General features: G+C 45.7%; 3 long non-coding RNA genes across 4 annotated transcripts in view; 2 read left to right on the forward strand and 1 right to left on the reverse strand.

The window, feature by feature from the left end:
• Nucleotides 1-19,812, forward strand: part of LOC127590905 (uncharacterized) — a 271,544-nt gene that overhangs the window by 243,248 nt on the left and 8,484 nt on the right. The window lies entirely within an intron of this gene.
• The window catches only part of LOC127590908 (uncharacterized), a 128,977-nt gene that overhangs the window by 102,728 nt on the left and 6,437 nt on the right, over nucleotides 1-19,812 (forward strand). The gene's annotated exons all lie outside the window — the stretch shown is intronic.
• LOC127590901 (uncharacterized) overlaps nucleotides 10,017-19,812 on the reverse strand; it is a 203,720-nt gene continuing 193,924 nt past the window's right edge. The window contains exon 3 of the long non-coding RNA XR_007959786.1: nucleotides 10,017-10,154. This is a non-coding gene — a long non-coding RNA (uncharacterized LOC127590901). The remainder of the gene's footprint in view (nucleotides 10,155-19,812) is intronic.

Below are 19,812 nucleotides of genomic sequence, written 5' to 3' on the forward strand. Positions count from 1 at the left end.
ATGCAAAAAAATTTTTTTGGGGGGGAGGGTGGGGATTGAGGGGGGGGGGGTCGTAAAATTATTTTGAAAAGACATTGACTGGGCGTCCGCCATAAAAGAATAGAAGGGATTTTAATGGGCCCGTGCCACACGGGGTGGTGAGCTAATGACAAGTGGTTGCGAGGCTCAGATTTTGGTGTCCACCACGAAGAAACTTTGTTGTTAAAGCTGCTGAATAAGAAAGCCAGAGTCGGCCTTTTAGGGATGCAACATCAATGCTCCTCACATCAACTTCACCAAAACAGATTGGGCCGGCTGACTGTTATTTGGAGTAAATCCACCACCCGATGGCGCGGCGGCAACAGGGAAGCATACAAAGTGCATCAGGGGGGAAATCAGACGTCTTTTGACCACCGCGGGCGTTCGAAGAAAGAAAAGGAAAAGTTCATCGAGGATTGCATCAGACTCACAAGATGACAATAGAACATTTGCGCTCCACTTTGGAGCCACCGTATACTATCGGGATGGTTGTGCCTTCCCTACGTCATGGATTTTTTTTTCCACCCCTCGTATTTATATGGCAGATTTTTTTGCGATACTATTATGGGATATTCGCAGTCGTCTGTTATTTAGGAAAGAGTGCATGAAGGACAGACGTTTCTACTTGACAAAAAGTACTCAAGAAAAATGTAGTAAACATTTCTCCAAAGCGCACTACCACCACGGATCTTGCATAGTATGAGGTGTGTCGTGAACTGTCGTCACCATGACGACATCAGACACTAATCCCTCCTCCAGTGATTTCTTAGCTACGTGTTTTTCGTGGCTTTTATTTGAACGGAATGAATGAAGTTAGCACATTCCAGTCGGTTCAGACAGCAGGTACTCTGTTGTTGCCATGCCAACAATATCAGACGCTATCATCAGCGAGCATATGAAATGAAGAATGCGTTTTTTTTTTTCAAACATGTTGCAGCATTCAAGGACCTTCATGGCGTGTGTCGAAAATAGAGTTGTGAAACGGCAACGCGCTAACATCTTGAATGACATCATTAGAATATTTGCCGAGCCAGCCAGAGCTTAGAAGGTCACGGCTTTTGACCAAGCGGCGCTAATAGAGTTTTACAATCACAAACACAAGAAATAATGAATAAAACGTTAAAAAAAACAAAACAAAAGGTCACTCCGCTGTGTTCCTGCCAAGGCTGTAGCGCTATTTTATTTTTTATTTTTTTTGAAGGCAGCAATTACAACATGGGCGATTGTCAGGGACCTGACTTATTTCTCCTGCCAGACGGCTCGCCTCGCACGACTCGCGTTTCGCTTCGCTCCAGTTTGTGTCCTCGCACGCCGTTTCGCGGGCCTCTTTTGTTACGAGCCGTGCGGCTCCTGGTTCAAAAAGCCAATTACGATAATAGCTGGAGATGAGCGAATAAATGAGGAGGCGCCCAGAGTTTGGCAATATGTAACACCCCCACCCCCCCTCCACCCTTGCTCCTCAGGGGTGACATCGACGCCAGAGAGAAATAAACATGGAATGCGGGTTGCTGCCCCCCCCTCCCAATCGAACCAAGTCTGTTTGCAGTTGGATTTTGCATTGACATCCCAACGATCTGTCGTTGTCCTTGCTCGCCTGGATTATTGATTCGACAAAAACTGCTCAGTCATGACCGTGAGCACACAGCAGAGCCAGCAAAAAAAAATAAAAAAAAATTCACATCAACACCTTTTGTTGCTAGGGAAAAATTCCCTGGAGAAGCCTCCTTTTCCCGCCTCCAAACACAAACATTGGATTTCCACAGTTTGCCGTTGACATTGATTGCACGACACGCAGCACAAGAGCCAACATTTGAGCAAGCGTCTGAATCACTTCCTGGAAGGACATAAAAAGAAGCGCGCGCGCGTGTGTAAATGTTTTTATTTATCTGTCAGGTATGTTTAATGGCCCCGCGATAGCCCGCTGACCTGTTCGGTTTGTGTTAATTATCTCCAGGCAGCTTTAATTTCCTCCCGGCCCCGCTTAGAATGATTAGATTCATGATTTGTTTGATGAGATATTTATTTCTCGGCTGCACATTAATACGAAGGCATGACGGGGGAGGGTGGGGGGTGTCGAATAATTGAATAATGTGTCTGTTGCTACAATAACTTTATTTCCATGCTGTCATCTCTGTGGTTGACTTGCTACTTGTTTTGCGTTTGTCACCTAAAATAAATCTTCCGGCTTAGTCGGCTGCCACGGCTTGCCGATGGCGCGATACATCACACTCCAATGAGAAGCATCACGCGGAAAGAAATATCATGTCATCGTGATTTCTGGGAATAACATTTTTCTTTACTTATGAGCCAATAGATCCCACTAATGTGTATTTTAGTTAGCAGTCTTTCAATTATTGTCATTGCCTATTATTATTATTATTTTTTCGTGTAGCTTTCAAACAGCATTGGTGGAGATGTTTTTTTTTTTTTTATTGGCTTCTTGGGTATCACCATCCTTATGCGAGCCATTCACTATGTTGCCGTGACTGCTAACTGGAATTGAATTTTGATTGGAAAAAAAAAAAACGTATGACAACTGAGGCAGGAGTGGGCGTGGCCATTTGATCTTGCAATATGTATTGAGCAGTCCTTCAATAACTGCTGCGTATTCAATCAATCAACATGTCTCATAATTCTCACATCGTTTTTTTCTCCTACTTTAACATTCAAACATCCGAATGAGTCGTCATGCACTTCCAACCCGAAAATTCCGCCTCACAATGAGAATGCGTGCTGTTCCGTCTGTGTTACTGCTCGCTTGCCAGGGCTTTTATTTTAGTTGCAAAAATAAACATTTAGTGACACTCTCTCCAAAAACAAACTCCCACCAGTATCGGAGAAGGATGGGGGAATGCCTGAACACATTTAGCAAAGTGTATTTTCTCATGAACACAAGGCAGTCTTTCGATAATTGCTCTACATTCAGCAAATAAATGTGCCTCGTTGTCCTTGTAGTGTTGCTTTCGTACCTAATTTATCATTTGAACAGGCTTGCGGACGTGGCTGCCATAGGCCAGTTTTTTTTTTTTACCTAAGGGGTATCTCTCGCCCTATAAATTCTGGCTGGCAACAAGACTCTATGCGGTTCTCTCCGACTGTTAGCAAGAATCTCATTCCGGTTTCGAATGTTCAAATACATTTAAATATAAAACGCATTTAGCCGTATGAGAGCGGCGAGGTTGGTATTCATCTGCAAGTGCAAAAAATAGTAGCAGAGTTGTCGGCATTCGTTCGTCAGCCTTCAGGAGCTCGTACAGGTGAGCATATGGAGGCGGTCGGTGCGTGCGTTAAGCACATGGACTGACATCAGTGGAGTTTACGTGGCGGCGGTACAGCGCTTCTGTTGTCCGTCACATCCTCGCTGCTCAAGAGGTTGATGCTGTGAAGACTGAAAAATTTAAAAAAAAAAAAAAAAAAAAAAGCTTGTTTGTAGGGTAAGAGAGGGGGGGGGGGGATAAAACAAAACAGGTGTGGTACAACAGTTGCTCTAAGTTAAAAAAAAATATTGTTTGATGGATCACAGCAGCTGCAGAGTCAGCCAAGTAAAAAACGACGACATGAACACAGTATTGAAAACTGCTCCACACTCATACAAAAAAAAAAACAAGTTGATCTCTTTTCTTTTGATTTGACTTTCCGATTCCTCAACACCCAATTTTTGAAATTCCAACATCCTGTCATCAAATCAGAGGGACAACCGGAAAGGGCAAGTCCGACTCGCATGTACGCCAATAACGACTGATTAGGGTTGCAAAGGTCCCGTGATGTTCCCCCAGCTGTAAAAGTCAACTGGCGCCTTTTTAAAGGGCGCCATTTCCCTTTTGCCGGGCGACACACGATGGGGGGTTGGGGGGGGGGGGGACGCAATCGGGGACATCTGCCAGCGTCACTCTCGTCACCGTCACATAAGCCCTTGTCCGACACCCCCCCCACAAGGACGAGCTCACTCAATAACTGTCCCTGTCCAGACATGCTAAGCCTGTGCCGCCACCATCCATCCCTTCAAGCCCTGAACTCTGACACGCTTCGATGCCGGACATGAAGTCGCCTCCTCCGGGAGATTAAATCAAATCTTTTTGCCGCTAAACTCCTGCGAAATTGCCTTTCACGCTCTTCTTTTTAATAATAATCGCAGTTGTCGTCATTCGGGGACGTGAAGCTAGCTAGCATGCTATTGTAATGACCTTGCGAATTTCCTGACATTTTATTATTATTATTATTATTATTTTTATTTTATTTTTTTAAGTTCCACTCCATATTTCCCTTCCAAAGCTGTTTCGTTTGTTTGTTTGTTTGTCTTCGCACAGCCAGAGATAAATGTGTCCTTTTCTTGCGGGGGCTAATGTCACTCATTTCCCTCCTATCTTTTGAGTACTCCTCGCCGCGCCGTATTTACCCTTCACAATCCCTCAGTCGGCGACGTCAAATTTGCCAGCGTGACAGTCCCAGACAGTCTCTTCCACGCAGATTTATACGGGACTTTTATCATTTGTTTCAGCCGCGCTCGCTTTGTCACGTGCAAACGGCGACATTCGTCAGTGTTGTGACAGCGCGACTTGGCTGCAGGGATGCGCGCATACCCTGCCGCTCGTGATGTTTATCTTGCTGGCTTTTACGTTCCGCCTGACTTTGGTGCACACGAATGTTCCTTCGGGTGGGGAGGGGGTAGCTGGGGGGGGGGGCTGTTTTTCTCCTCCTGACTTTTCCGTGCGTCAGACACTCTTGTTGCCAGGAAAGTCAGTTCATGAAAAGTCTATGCAATGAACTTGAAAATGCCCTCGTATGGATTTTTTTTTCCCAGCGCAACGTCGAACCTCAACTATCACTTCTGACTTCGAGCCGGGCGCCATGCCAGGATCACAAGTTCCGCGGGCCATTTTGACCGCAAAAAAAGCGATCACTGATATTCATTTGTGTCAGCTTAAATAAGATTCTAAATAAGATTGGAGTTGTTCGAAATAATTTCAGATTTTTAGCAAAAGAACAAACTGAGTGCTTAGCATCCGGGATAATCGTTGATCATTTTTGATTTCCGTGCAAGCGGATCAATCTGAATGCAATATTCAGTCATGTCCTTACATTTGATCATATCACTGTCCCTCATTCGTTTACCGTTCTTGTTTCTTCGCAAAGGCCGTTTTTGGTACGGAGCAAAACAATGTTTATTTTATGGCGAGCTTAGATTTCACGGCAGAATGCGCCCGTGCTTCACAAGTATTAGTCCTCGAGTGCTTCATCGGGGAGCAAGACGTCTGATCGTGCCTTGATTACTCAAAGAGCTTTGCTGGATATGTGACTCACGCTATCGTCCCCTCTTATCATTTAATACGCTTTGTGTCGGTCTATCACAATCAAAAGATACATCTTAGCTTCCATCCTTTTTTTTTCAAAACCTGTTTATCACCAGACAGTTTTTGAAGCATGAGATTCCTTTGCGGGTTCATCCCCACATAAGCAGAATAATGTTATCTTGCTTTTGTTATGCTGGTTTAATTATGTCGGGAAATAAGGAACCGTGACACTCTGTTCCGAAAAGTGGCATTTACTTTAGATATTACAAGATCATTTGGATGAATATATATAAAATGTGTAATATTGCCGGTCTATTTCTTTTCTCAAATGTCGGATCTGTCACATTTCAAAATACAGTAATGTTAAAAATCCGTATGTGTGTACTCTGCTTCAATAGTCGTGCATGATTTGGATCTCATCCAGTGACCCACAGGGAGCCTCGCTGCACTTTTATGGCTTTTGCCATCTCTTCACCGTGCTGCGGTCGTAAAATAGCCAAGTGAAAAGTCAAATAAATACAGGAAAGGTGCCAGCACTCCGACAGCTGCGGGTCGATGACAAGCGGACACGCTCTTCATTTCCCAATCTCCAAGATTCATTCCCATACGCAAAAAATAAATAAAATAAAAGTATCTGTGTCCATCACTTAGATTTAAAATCACAGCCAGAGTGACACAGGCAACCTGCAATTGATGCGGTTTTAACTCAAGGAGCGCACTCAAAGTGCCACTCTGCCAATAAGACAATCAAGTTAGCTTTTTGCTGCAAGGGAAAAAAAAAAAAAAAACATCTGGCAGACAATCTCCATTACAGTGTACAACTATGCTGACAAGAGGTTGACAACCCCAACACGCACGTGTGCACGGTGCAAATGGGAAATATCATGATGTGCATGGCCGCCCAAATGAAGAACACCTGCCAAAGTCCGAGAGCCAGTTCTCGGAATTTAGTCGAGTTTTGTTTCAAATGGCTGTGGAGGCAATGGGAGAAGGGGTGGGGGGCAAAAATCCCTGCTGTGTGTCATCGACTGTTTTGACTCCAAGGCACACTGATTCATTATTTGTGCAATTACGCAACTTAATTACAACAGCTAGAGGCAAACTCTGCCTCCCTACCGTCCATCTGGCATGCATCCTCGAGCATCCTCGTCGACCGTATCATTAAGTGGCAGAAGAGGCTAAAGGGACGAGCCGGCGCCCATTCGATACTCTCGAAATCCCAAGTTTGTCAGTGTTGATGGTGAATTTGTTGACTTTGACCTGTGGCTGTTTTCGGAAAATTACCATGCGCATATGGCGTCCTCAGTTTTGTTTGGTGGTGGCAAACACCTGCTTAAGGAAATATCAGCAAACTGCTTGTGTCACGATGTGAACCTTGCACGGGAAGAAAAGTGGGATACAAAATGGATGAATAGATGAGTTATCAACAGTAAAGAATGAACGGATTTCCATTTGTCTAATGGGAAAAAAACTATTTTGAAATACTAACAAATCAGATTGTGAAGGCTCTACATAAATAAAGCTGTATTGTATTGTATTGTATTGTATTCCTTTAGTGTAGCTCCATCTAGTGGATGCATATCGCAACCACAGCCATTATTGTAGCTTCTATTCCATTTTTATAATGCGGTGTGCCCTATATATCAAAACGGATTTAAAATAGGCCAGTCATTGATGGTGCGCCTTATACTCGGAAGCGCCTTATACCGCGGAAAATACGGTCGTAAAACAAGAATTTGCTGCACCCTAAGACATCATAAACCCCTCCCCAAATTCTCTATTAATTACCCCAGATGAATTTGGATGAAAAGACCAACCGCATACCCGTGTCTCAGTGGGCATGATCTCTGTTTTGGGTAAATTATACCAAAAAAAAACCCGTGTGTTAATTGGCTGTGAAAATGCCGTGAATTACCACCACGGTTGAACCGAAAAGGATTACAAAGTCGCATGCCGCTTGCGCGTGCGTTTCCAGGACACGCTGGATCCTTTTATCGCCGTAATGCGGGCTGCCTCGGCTAGATTGCTAAAACCCTGCCATGATTTGGCAACAGTGACGGGCAACGAAGTGGGAAATAGGGGAGCTCAAACTGCTTCCTGTCTGTGGCTAATAGCCGTTACGTAAGATGCGTTCTAGCTCGGCTCGCGTGCTTTTTAATTACTGACTCAACAACACTGACTGTTGCTTCCCGTTCTCAATTATTGGGCTTCCATAAACAAGACCCTTTTCACACATCTGCTTAATGCTCTCAATTAATGTATCTCTATAATTGTAGATTAATTGTCGATCAACAGACTAAACCATTAATTGGTCACGTTTTTTTCTCACCCCCTCTGTGGGGATTTAGTTTAATTAACTCTTCACTTTTATTCCCACATTTGTTTCCCGCCTGCTTGGCCCACATCTGGCCTGCATTGCGAAAATATTTTTTGAATGAATTACGTACTCTTGACCATTCATTCGCACAAAAATGTTGGTCACTGGATTGTCTCCCCTGCGATGAAGTGGGGAAAGTAGAGAGGTAGAAAATTCAAATGCTACTTTCTGAAAATCTCTCTGCCTGACTGTGACTGAACAGTCAACAATTTACAGAAAAAAAAGCAAGACAATAAATAGGATTTTTAAATTGTGTTATAATTGCTCGCTAGCAAGGCAGGCGGATGTTGTTTTCAGTGTTTCAAACTCGTTCCTTTGCGATTTATGAAATCCACAGAGTTCAGATTTGAAAGTAGTCACGCTCAGTAGACCGCTAGTGTTAGCTGTTAGCGCTAACAGCTAACATGAGCCGTCTCATTTTGGCTGTTTAGCGCTAACAGCTAACATGAAAAGGATGTCATTTAGCGCTAACAGCTAACATGAGCCGTCTCATGTTAGCTGTTTAGCGCTAACAGCTAACATGAGCCGTCTCATCGGCGTATACAAACGCCGTGGTCATCCTGAGCTCGCGTTTGAAATGTGAAGTTTTGGTCGTATTTCAGAATGAATACAACTTGTATCTCGAGGCACCGCTGTGAAAGGAAAAAAAAAAAGTTGCCAACACTGACACAAATTGTTGCACTTGCTTGCTTGTACTGACCATACGTGCACATCAAAATAAAAGCGCAGTTATATTTTGTCCTGATGGGGGACTTTTTCTGTCCAAATTTGCAACTTTGCAATTCAGTAGTGCCATTACCTCATGAAATTGAGAGCGTATTTTTGTAGAGTTTGGAGAGAATTGTGTTTGCCTTCTTGGGTGAGACATTTCAAATCAGCCGCACTCGCAGAGTGATGCCATGGCCTATCCGACTTGGTAAAACGGAAGCTTAATTACAGCACCGTTTGGTGAAAGTTACATTCTCAAACTGACCTCGTCAACCTGTACAATTATTTGGCACATCGGGCGATCATCTGCAGATAGTCGGACTTGCCCAATGGGCACCAAGAAAAATTCTCCACCGTCATTTCACAATTGGAGACGAGATGACAGAAGAAAATTTTAAATCGATGTTAATTTCAGTTTCTTGAGGGTAGTTGTGGAGGAGGAATTTGTGTGAGTAAGATTCTGTGTGCGTGTGTGTGTGTGTGTGTTTACACTCTAGTGAGCGTCAACCTTGGCCGCATCCCACCCCCGCACATTTCTGCAAGCGAGCAAAAAGTCCACTGGCCGCCCACCGCGCGGCTGCATCGGCAGCAGTAGCGACTTGCTTTTTCTCTAGCAACGGCACTCAAAACGCTGTTTTCTGTTTTGTCTGCGAGAAATGAAATCATTTTTTTATTATTATTTTTTTTCGAAGCACCCGAAATAAATGAATAAATAAACCCAGTCAACTGGGAGTACTCAGGTGCTTTCACTTGTGTTTGGGTGCCTCCGATTTTTTTTTTCCTTGAGATCCGGCTACACACGCTCGTATTTACTAGCTGACGGCGCGCAAACCAGGAAGTTAGATGACAGCCATTTGTTTGTGCAGACGTCACCGTGGCAAGTCCACCAGGTTGTCGTAATTTGGGCCCATTATTGTCTCCGTCCATTCGCTTCCCCCTGAAGGAGTGGGCATATTGACCGACGGCATCGATTCCCATGGGCCGTATTTGCCGATAAATGACCAGTCGGGCTCTCAGCCGAGAAGCAGTGAGGCGCACCGGCACAGATGACTGTTGTCCCTTCGCAAATAAGTCAATAAAACTCATTTCCTTCTGGTCAATTGTAAATGAAATGCTAGCTTCCTTTTCCAAAAAAAAAAAAAAATCTGAAATTGAAGCGCAGTGATTTTTCGCTCTGGCAAAACACATCTCTATTATGGGCATGAACGCCCCCCCCCCCACTCCACCTCCCCCAATGAATTAATTTTCTGATGCCTATCTGCAAATTGTCATTGCACTTCAAGCTATAAGTGGGCACTATCAGCCATGCACCTGTTTGATTTGATTGGTAAAATTAGCCGCCGTTCCTGGTTCCTAAAGGCCACACTGCATTATCCAAAGGGCACGGCTGGCACAATGATACCTCACGGCATGTGGAACACTTTAAATCCAAACATAAGAGTTTGGAAAATGGCAACTGGAAGCAAAAAAATTACTCCATGCAAAGACAGCGTTTCTTCTTTTCTTACTGCGATTTGTTGACGTTCACGTTCTGCTCACGTCATCTTTTTGCAACGCACTGTCGTCACTCCAAGCCGCAGGATTTGGAACATTCATTCATTCATTCATCTTCCGAGCCGCTTGATCCTCACTAAGGTCGCGGGGGGTGCTGGAGCCTATCCCAGCTGTCTTCGGGCAGCATGCGGGGGACACCCTGAATCGGTTGCCAGCCAATCACAGGGCACACAGAAACGAACAACCATCCACGCTCACACTCACACCTAGGGACAATTTAGAGCGTCCAATCAGCCTGCCACGCATGTTTTTGGAATGTGGGAGGAAACCGGAGCACCCGGAGAAAACCCACGCAGGCCCGGGGAGAACATGCAAACTCCACACAGGGAGGCCGGAGCTGGAATCGAACCCGGTACCTCTGCACTGTGAAGCCGACGTGCTAACCACTGGACTTCCGGGCCGCCCGATTTTGAACATGAGAGCCCAAAAATGACAACAAGGTAAAAAATGTATACTCGCTTTTAAATGAAGAGATTGTTGAGGGGCCGTGGTCCTCCGTTGTTTCATATTGGAGCACTTGGTTAGCTGAGCACCAAGCACTGAGAACTCAACTCAATTTGCCATTCCGGCGATTGGCTGAATCGGTATTGAATTGTTTTGCAGGGGTGGGGGTTGGGGTGGGGGGTGGAGGGGGGTTGCTGAATAGATTTTGTACTGCGTGGACGGTAGGAAGTGTTGCAATGCATTGATGAATCGACGTTACACCACCCCCGACTCCCGCCCCCCCCCCCGCCCCCCGCCCCCTTCTGCTTAACTATTCGAGTTGCTGTTCACATTCTCTTCTTTGGATAATGTTCAGTTTGCCAGTACAGCATCCGATGCATTATTCACGCCCAGTCGCCGCATACGCTGGCGCCGCTCGTTCTCCTCAGTCTCATTGTAGGATTTAAATATGTACACAGAGATTTCTTTGATCTTTGATTTTTATTATTCTTGTGGGCGACGGGTGTCCATGTCGCCGCTGTGAAAACCGGAGCTTCCTCTAATAAGGAGTTTATTCTATTCTTTTCTCCATTCGGTGATGTTTATCCAAGGTTATAATCCTGTGACAATCAAACATTGGCTTTCGGGTCCGAGAAAATGGCGCGTTATTTTCTCTTGTTGAAACAAACAAACGAAAAAAAAAAAGAAAATCCAACATAAATATTCCCAGAAACCCCCGCAACTCCCCCGGGGGGCCCAGCCTAAAGGCATTCCGGCGTGGCCGTCGGAGTGGCGGCGAAGGCGAGCTCATCCATGAGCGTGAAGAAACGCACGGGGTGGCGAGAGGAGAGCCAGCGGCTGCAGATCAAGCTTTGGCACTTTGCTGTGAGTTAGAAAGCTCATGACAGATGCTTCTCTTAAAAAAAAAAAAAATGCGGCAACGTGCTCTCCTCCTTGATGGCGCTGAAACGCTCTCACAACTGTCAACCTGGATTTTTTTTTTTCTTACCCCCCCCCCCCCCCTTTTAAAAGACACCACATACACTGAATCATGCAGTATAAACATGGCGGAACTACAAAGAAAAGCGCTCCGGCATGGCGCTCCGTCTCATGGCTAGCGCCTTGTGGCCTCACAGTGCAGAGGTGCAGGGTTCGATTCCACACGTGATGGTTGGGACTTTGCCGACTTCGGGGGGGCGATGCACACATCTTGCCTTGGTTATTGGCATTTGTGCACAAGGTCGAACCCTTAAAACAATGGACGAAGTAGCCACCGATACTCTCTCGGAGCAAACCTGAGCAGCGCGCGGATGATTTCCATGTTGTCATTCGAATGAAGCGATGCGACGTATGATTCAAGCTAATGCAACAACAATTATGTTGCCTCGTAAATCACTCTTGTAAAACAACCCCCCCGACCCCCCCACCAGTCTCTACATGATGCGAAGCTGGGGGGGAGGCGCAGTCTCCGCTGAGTGTGCCAGGTTTAATCTGTCAAGCGCAGAGCCGCTACTTGCACCCCACCGTGATGAAGACTGATTGCGCGGGCAGGCGTGCGGCAGGGGATGGGATCATAAAAATCGATTCGTAGCGCAAAGGCGGCTTGCGGTGGCGTGGGTTGCCGAGCGGTCCGGAGCGTATTGGAGGACAGCTGCAAATTGTTTGGGTCGGATTGCGTTAAGTGCGGCATCCCATCTGGAACGCTCCAGTCAGCTGAGATCAAACTCGCGAGGAAAAAAAAACAAAAAACAAAACAAAATGGTTCTCGTTCAGGATTGGATTTAAACCGGATAGTCCGCGTGACCAGGGTGGAAATTCAACGGAACTTTAATGATGAGGCAGTGCTTTTATGATTGAGTGCACATCCGAATGGAGTCCCGCTGGCGAACTAAATCAAAATCCGTTGTCGGGATGGGGCGTTTGACAAAGGCTGAAGCAATTGATCTATTCGTCAATCGTCAGTTCTGCCTCGATGAGTTGAACCGTAGCGTGGATGTCGCGCAGCCTCCCCCCCCCGTAATTGACACTGCGTCAAGCTAGAAGACGTTTCAATGCCTTCGAAACATTGAAAATTTCGCGTCGAATCCGGAGCAATTAGCGATTGTTCATGACGGCTCTGGCCGTCACTGGTGCTTAATGTATTCGAGAGCGCAACAGGCCAGACTGTTTTTTTTTTTTAATCCCAGAGTTTTGGGGTGAGATGATTGCCGCTTTCTGAATGCGTTTGTTGTAATGTCACTCCAAAATACAATTGACATGCCGCAAAAATGTCGTCCTTTTTTTAACTCCAGCCTTTGTCTTAGTCGTTTGAAGCGTTTATGTGAAGCGGCGCCCGTTTCCTGATGGGCTTGTTTATTTGCTGCCCCACAAGATGAGTTTTGAATTCTCTAATGCGCACAGGCGACATTTGTTTTGACACTTATTGCGCAATAGTTTGCTAACTCGGGATTGTAGAACAAGACCAAGAAGCCGCCAGTGGTCTTTCGAGACCTTGTTCCTCGGATGGACCGATGGCGCAATGGCATACGGGAGAAAGCGCAGTCTTCCGTCATTGATTTCCTTGGAGGTTCTCTTTCACGGGTCGCAACTGCACTGATTTCACGGCAACTGCAAATGTGACAGATGCGTACTCCGTTTGTTCCGTTCATTATTTTCGGCAAGAATTGAAAGAGTCGCTCGCTCGCGAGGCGACGACGAATCTTTGATGTCAACAGGTAGTACATCCACCAAAAGCAGATAAGAGGACTTTGTTGAAATGCTGCCACGTTTTATTTATTTTTCTTCCTGTTAGAAATGGAAAAAGCTGGAAAGTCACACAGGCGACCGTCCCAAAAGTAATCGGTGCTTGTTAGGCCGTGTAAATTGTGTGCATTTCCCAGCGGAGCGCTCTAACCAAACTGTGTTTACTCTTGTAACTCCAAACTCAGACACACACACACACACAGACACACACACACACATAGACACACACATTAATTGCTGTCTGGTTTACTTTTAGTTTCACGGTTTGTATTAATTGATTATATGTTGAATATGATCGATGGCTATCTTTATTTATTCTTAATCATTTTTTGGGGGAGACTGTAATTGTTCCCATGGTCCTCACATTTAAGAGTTACAGGTACACTGCATTGAGCTTTGGTGAAAACATTACACTACGACGTCCTAAATAGCGGCTGCTAAGATCATCCGAGATCATCTTGAAAACCGCATAGTAAATCGTACGTCACCATAATTTTGCTTTCTAACATTTTTTAAAGTGTTTAAGTGAGCGGAAATGTTCTCGATGCAGCCTTTGGTTTTTGCCCGCGCTAGGCTAGCATCGCCGTATTTGCCGGTTCGCGCGAGCGGTGGCCTGATCGATCCAAATACAATTCAGTATCATGTCGGATTGGATTCAGGTGATGAAATCGATGCCTAAATTTGAGTTTCCCTTTTGTATGCACGGCTGCAGGTTTCTTCAAACAGGTGGCAGCCGGTTCGCCAGACTTGTCACCATCGCTCGGTGTTTTGATTTGCCGACATGCGACTTAGCGGCGCAAACAAGCGAGCAAGCCACCGGCTGGAGTTTGCTCGCCCAACAGCACTGTACCTGTTCCTGCACCAATTGCATTTTGCTCCCCCATGTACACCGTTCCCTATTAAGTGAAAGAAAACTCTGCGTGTGCCCAAATTTTACATTTTTTTCACCCATTAATGAATTCGTGCTTGAGCGTGTATAATGTATGAAGTGACTAATAGCTTACACAACCCCACATCACGAATGTAGCTCCCCCCTCAAGCATCCCGCCAGCAGAACACCCGCTAGCCTTTCATGCAAATAGTTTGACTTCACTCTTTTTACGCACTCCCCCTTTCACACGCTGTAACCGGAGGTCGTGTTGAGACTGACAAACTTCTTGTCCATTTCTAATGCCGATTGGTTGCCCTCAAATATGCTACAGACCCGTGACCCCCCCTCCCCTTTCCTCCACCCTCATGTGCTGGTTGAGTAGGCTCTGCAGATGAGCCAAACTCTTGACATTGTGAGGTGGATAGATCCATGTGGGTTGGTACAATATGTCATCCTCTAAATCCATCTTGCCCTGCTGCCGGCTGATACATTTGTGGGCAGTTCCAAAAAAAAAAAAAAATTTTTTTAAATGAGTGCAGCAATCAGCTTTTCAGGTGGTAGCTATGGGGGTGTTGCTAACACCGACCTCCGAGGAGATGAGTGCAGATATAGTCAGAGAAGACTAAAATTTGTTTGCACAGCGCTGATCTCGATTGTCTGTAAACTAAAAAAAAAAATGTTTTTGTAAGTAAAGAATTTTTTTTTAAAAAATCAATAAATAATCCATACAATTAGCATTGTATAATTACCTGTGGCGGCCCGGTAGTCCAGTGGTTAGCACGTCGGCTTCACAGTGCAGAGGTACCGGGTTCGATTCCAGCTGCGGCCTCCCTGTGTGGAGTTTGCATGTTCTCCCCGGGCCTGCGTGGGTTTTCTCTGGGTGCTCCGGTTTCCTCCCACATTCCAAAAAAAACATGCGTGGCAGGCTGATTGAACACTAGGTCCCTAGGTGTGAGTGTGAGTGCGAATGCTTGTTCGTCTCTGTGTGCCCTGCGATTGGCTGGCAACCGATTCAGGGTGTCCCCCCCCTACTGCCCGAAGACAGCTGGGATAGGCTCCAGCACCCCCCGCGACCCTAGTGAGGATCAAGCGGCTCGGAAGATGATGAATGAATGAATAATTACCTGTGTGGCACCTGAGGATCACTCAGGACAAAGTATACCGGAATCATTGGCATCTCTAACTTGCCAATTAGTGTACAAGAACACCCTATTGGTCATTGATCTTTCAAACCGAGCAACTGATGGCTATAAAGACGCCGATCGAGTGATCCTGCGGTTGAATCGGTTTGAGGTTGAAGCAACTGTATGTTTTATAAATGGCAACGTATATACTCCGCCGCATGACTTCGACTCGCTGCCTCCTTTCAGTGTGTTGTTGCCCGCTTCAAAGCTGCCCCCCCCTCCCCAATCAAACGCTAGACACAGTGCAGCCATGCTGCGGTGAAAACATTTTTTTTTCTCCCTCCTGACAAATGGCTGCGTTTCAAAAAATAAAATAAATAGTCTGTGTGTTCTAATCATCAGCAAACAATTTGGCAGCATCACCTGCAAAGCCCCAGCTCATGTCAATTCCCTTCAAGGATAATTGGAGTGTGCATGATTCTTCAGCCACTCCGATAATAACAAAGCCGTTCTTGTCACTTTTTTTTTTTTTTTTTTTTAGACCTCCATTTTTCTTTTAATTTAAACGCTTGTTTATTCTAATCACATTTAGCAAACAGCACAAGAGCAAAGCCGGGCCGAGGAGATCCACACTAATTACATTAGAGCTGGAGGAAGATTGCCCCGTGTGATGAAGTGGTTTGGCCGTTGGCGATCCCGCCGACCGAGCTCAATAACTTAAAGTCGTGCCCCCATCGTTTATGAGATTGAGCTGTCGTCCGAGGCATCACTCATGTTTAGGATCCTGCCCCCGTCGTCTCTATTGGAGAGACCTCGCAAGGGATCCGAAGGGGGCCGCCGAGGTGGTGGCTTTGACATGACGAAGCGGCTCTGATGAGAAGAGCCTCAGGCAAAAAAAAAAACCCAAACAAGTTTCCTGTTCGTAATACAACAACACATATTCAAACATTCATCAAGTGGAACGTCTCTGTCGCCAAAATCACAATTTGACCCTAAAGTCACCTCCGAGGTTGCGCAAAATCTCAACCACCTGCAGCAAACCAAAAAAAATGCTGTCCTCATTGACAAATTTGTTTCATCATTACTCTTTTCCTCTACATTTGTGGATATACGTATGATTTATTTTTTTTTGGTACCTCCCAATTTTCAGAGCCCTGATTAAACATCGATTTTTTTTTTTTGCCAGGCTCTATTTGTGTGCAAAGTTTGGTGGTGCTTCATTCATGTTTATGCCCTCAAAAATAAAAATCATTTCAGATGATCCATCCATCCATCCATGATCTACCGCTTATCCGGGGCCGGGTCGCGGGGGCAACAGCTTTAGCAGGCAAGCCCAGACTTCCCTCTCCCTAGCTACTTCTTCCAGCTCTCCCCGGGGGATCCCGAGGCGTTCCCAGGCCAGCTGGGTGACATAGTCTCTCCAGCGTGTCCTGGGTCTTCCTCGGGGTCTCCTCCCGGTGGGGCATGACCGGAACACCTCACCAGGGAGGCGCTCAGGAGGCATCCGAATCAGATGCCCAAGCCACTTCATCTGGCTCCTCTCGATATGGAGGAGAAGCGGCTCGACTCTGAGACGATCCCGGATGACCGAGCTTCTCACCTTATCTCTAAGGGAGAGCCCGGACACCCTGCGGAGAAAACTCATTTCGGCCGCTTGTAACCGGGATCTCGTTCTTTCGGTCACGACCCATAGCTCGTGACCATAGATGAGGGTTGGGACGTAGATCGAGCGGTAAATTGAGAGCTTCGCCCTTTGGCTCAGCTCCTTCTTCACCACGACAGACCGATACATTTCAGATGATAATCATGAAAATGGAATAATAATTTCGAGAAAAACAACAGGGGCCTACAAAAACAACTCGGACCCTCATTAAAATCTCGAAACTGGAGAGTCCCTTGGTCTTGATATGTAGACTTTGAAGTCTTGAAAACTGGATGTGAAGGCACAGCCTGATGCGGTGTGACTGTGTTACATATTCTTTAAGCCTCTGATTGCTTGTTTTGCTGGACACAAGCAAGAACCGCAGTGCCCCTGAAGGGCCAACTACCCCCCCCTCCCACCCCCTCATTTAATGGCTTTTGGTCCCTGTTATACTTGACACAGTTTTTATCCCAATGGTCGAAACGACCACCCATGATTGCTCAATATCAGAGAAAGAACCCGAAAGATTTTAGTGAGCGTCCGACTCGAGCTGGCATCACGGCGGTTGTTCGAATATAAGTGCTCTGCCGTTCACCCCCAGCATTTGTTCTGCGCACATGCTGTATTTTTGTTGTTGTTTTTGTCTGCGCTCCGTGCTGACAGCTGCAGCTCAAACGTCTCTTTGTGACAGCCGCGATTTTGAGTCGAGTGTCGCTCTCACCACTGTATATCCTTTCGATGGCGTCCTCCGTTTGCTTGCCTGTGTGCAATGGCGTGCGTGTATTTGTTTTTGTGCGTTTGTTTGTCTACGTCTGCATTTGCTTCGGGGAGAACGAGGTGCTGGCGGATGGAGTATGTTGAGGAACCTCGCAGTTCGCAGCTGTCGCAATGAAATGTCAATATTTATGACATTTTTTTGTGTGTGCGCGCGTGTGTGCTTTCGTCTTTTTGCTCTTGAGTGATGGAACAAAAACCGGAGCTCAATGTGATGTCATGAAGTGGAACACTCAAGCTGCTCGGTAAAATGTCGCCAAGTCAATCCGAGAAATAATAATCATGATTATGATTCAAATCATCAATGTTCATATTCTATCCCCTTTTAAGCACTTTGGGCCTGAACTAAAAGGGTTGCTAATGCAAAAACTGACACGGACTTGATGGCTCATGCAAACTTGTGGAAGCTACTAACTGACTAATTGTGCGGGCTGATATAAGGCGGGTGCAAACCGGCAAGCATAGCACAGGCAAATTTTGCCAATTGAGTCATTTTTGAATGCCAGTGTCATGACTTATCATTCAGTGTTGATTGTGGAACTTTTGAATGATTTAAGGGTTTGACTTGGAGACGGTCACAAGAAGGCGTCATGCATACCACTGCTGAATTCCTTTCAACTCCAAATTTGGTTCATTTAATCTCCAAGGTAGGCGGCCCGGTAGTCCAGTGGTTAGCTCGTCGGCTTCACAGTGCAGAGGTACCGGGTTCGATTCCAGCTCCGGCCTCCCTGTGTGGTGTTTGCGTGTTCTCCCCGGGCCTGCGTGGGTTTTCTCCGGGTGCTCCGGTTTCCTCCCACATTCCAAAAACATGCGTGGCAGGCTGATTGAACACTCTAAATTGTCCCTAGGTGTGAGTGTGAGCGTGGATGGTTGTTCGTTTCTGTGTGCCCTGCGATTGGCTGGCAACCGATTCAGGGTGTCCCCCGCCTACTGCCCGGAGACGGCTGGGATAGGCTCCAGCACCCCCGCGACCCTAGTGAGGATGAAGCGGCTCGGAAGATGAATGAATGAATGAATAATCTCCAAGGTAGTTTTCTGGTTGTGCTGTGACAAATTTTGAACGCAGTGTTAATACGTAGGATGCACACATCCAAGAGCCACAAGCTTGGGACAATTGAAATCAAACGAGCACGGCTTTGATGCGGGTTGCTAAAATGACCGGAACTAACTCCATCCATTTATGTATGTGTATCTTTTGTTTACCTTTTCGTGTTCCTTGGCATTCTCCACTCTTTTAAGCGTTTAATTTAGCATTGGAATCTGTTACAGTTTTCTGGATGGCCTCAAGCGTATGCACACTATGGTGTTTTTTTTTTTTTTTTACCCACATTCTTTGGAGGGGTTTTTTTGATCCCCTTGTTTGCCTGTGTGCAACCACAGTCGGACTGGCCGGAAAAAAAAAATGTGGCAACACCTCACACTACCGAGGAGGAAATGAAACCTTGCCAATAAAAGTAATTGAATTTCTCTCCAGTGCCAACCACATGAAGTGAGACGCAACACCCTGGAATAGAGGCTCATTATTTATGCCGACGAGGATGAAAGGAATATCGCTGATACAAAGATGTAAAGGAAAACAAAACAAAACAAAACAAAAACTTTTTTCTTTTTACATGTTTAGTCATTAATGAAACTATACTTCAGGCCACGTGTTGAATTATGCTGCACACTGAGGCTTTCTCATACATCCCCCCCCCCACCCTTTATTACCTCAAGTAATTAAAATCTCACAACTTAAATCACATCCTCATTAGTTAATGTGTTGACTGATGAAGGCGGGATGCGCAGCAAGCATAAACTTATGGGGGCTTAAAATATTGAATTAATCGTCAAATGGATTAAATGATCATGAAGGTGCAGAGAAACTAAATATCACATGTGGAATATGTAACACAAAGTGACCAAAGCTGGGAAAAACAATGGAATGTATATATTTTTAAAAATCAAATCATGAATACATAAATGAAGCAAAACAACTATCATGAAGGCATCTTGTCGTTTTGAGCTACTGCTTCCTCATCACAGTTGCGACTAATCTGTGTGTACGACAAAATTCGGTATGGCTTTGCTTACCGCTTGAAACCGACACCATAGTGGAGGCGTTGCACCTTCTATGATGTAATAGCAGGCCCCCCGGAGATTCAACTATTTGCAAACAAGCTGTTATTAATTGCATCTTCCGTACAGCGCCTTGAGTGAACAATAAAAGAAGCTGAAAATATTTCCACTGGCGGAGACAGCACTCGAGTCAAGTAGCCCTCCGCTGTAAACTTCTCAGCAAAGTTATT

This window comes from Hippocampus zosterae, chromosome 18, assembly GCF_025434085.1.
Source record: "Hippocampus zosterae strain Florida chromosome 18, ASM2543408v3, whole genome shotgun sequence".
Taxonomy (NCBI): Eukaryota; Metazoa; Chordata; class Actinopteri; order Syngnathiformes; family Syngnathidae; genus Hippocampus; species Hippocampus zosterae.